Below are 909 nucleotides of genomic sequence, written 5' to 3'. Positions count from 1 at the left end.
GTAGTCTCAGCTACTCGGGAGGCTGAGGCAGGAGAATTGCTTGCGCCCGGGAGGTGGAGGTTGCAGTGAGCTAAGATTGCACCACTGCACTCCAGCCTGGGCGACAGAGCAAGACCCTGTCTCAAAAAAAATAAAAAATAAAAAAAGACGACAGGAAGGTCTCAAAAAAAATAAAAAATAAAAAAAGAAGAAGACAAGAAGAGATTGATTGTGGCTACAGTTGGGAAGAGTGTCATGTTTACCTCTGATACATCAGGCCCTGTGCTAAGTGCTGTATAAGCTTAAGCCCTTCAATATGATGAGGCAGATGCCATTATCCTCACTCTGAGAAGAGGGGACTGAGCCTTCAGGCATTGCTGCCCGCTCCTCAGGTCCACTTACTCCACTTGCTCCGTCCTTGAAGCTCTCCAAGCATTTCACCTCGTCAAACATGAGCCAGGTACACAGGGGAATATGTCTTCCCCAACAGATGGTTTGCAAAGTCCTCGAGCACTGGGTCCACGTCAGACTCACCCTTGGACCACACAAAACCTAGCAGACTCTTACCCGCAGGGCAGTTACAGTATCTGTTCAATAAATGAAGACCACGTAAATTAGGGTAAATCCTGACTGCAGGTGGCAACAGCACATTTCACCCTTTATTGGTGCCAGCTCCCTGCTGTACTGGGGCTTATGTACCATACAATTCAAGGCCACCTAACTTTCCCTGCTCTTCCATCTGGGGTCAGCCTGGCTGCCTCTGACCTCCGAAGTCTGGTGCTCCCACTAAAGGAGTCTTCCAATAGGAACGCCAAAGACTAAGAACGGACACATGCAAAGTGCCAAACCAGGGCAGAGTGGAGGTGCCCCTCAAGTTTTGTTTTCTTTTTTTAAGACAGAGTCTCGCTTTATCACCCAGGCTGGAGTGCA

Source organism: Mandrillus leucophaeus, unplaced genomic scaffold (assembly GCF_000951045.1).
Source record: "Mandrillus leucophaeus isolate KB7577 unplaced genomic scaffold, Mleu.le_1.0 Scaffold41, whole genome shotgun sequence".
NCBI lineage: Eukaryota > Metazoa > Chordata > Mammalia > Primates > Cercopithecidae > Mandrillus > Mandrillus leucophaeus.
This window is presented reverse-complemented; position numbering follows the sequence as displayed.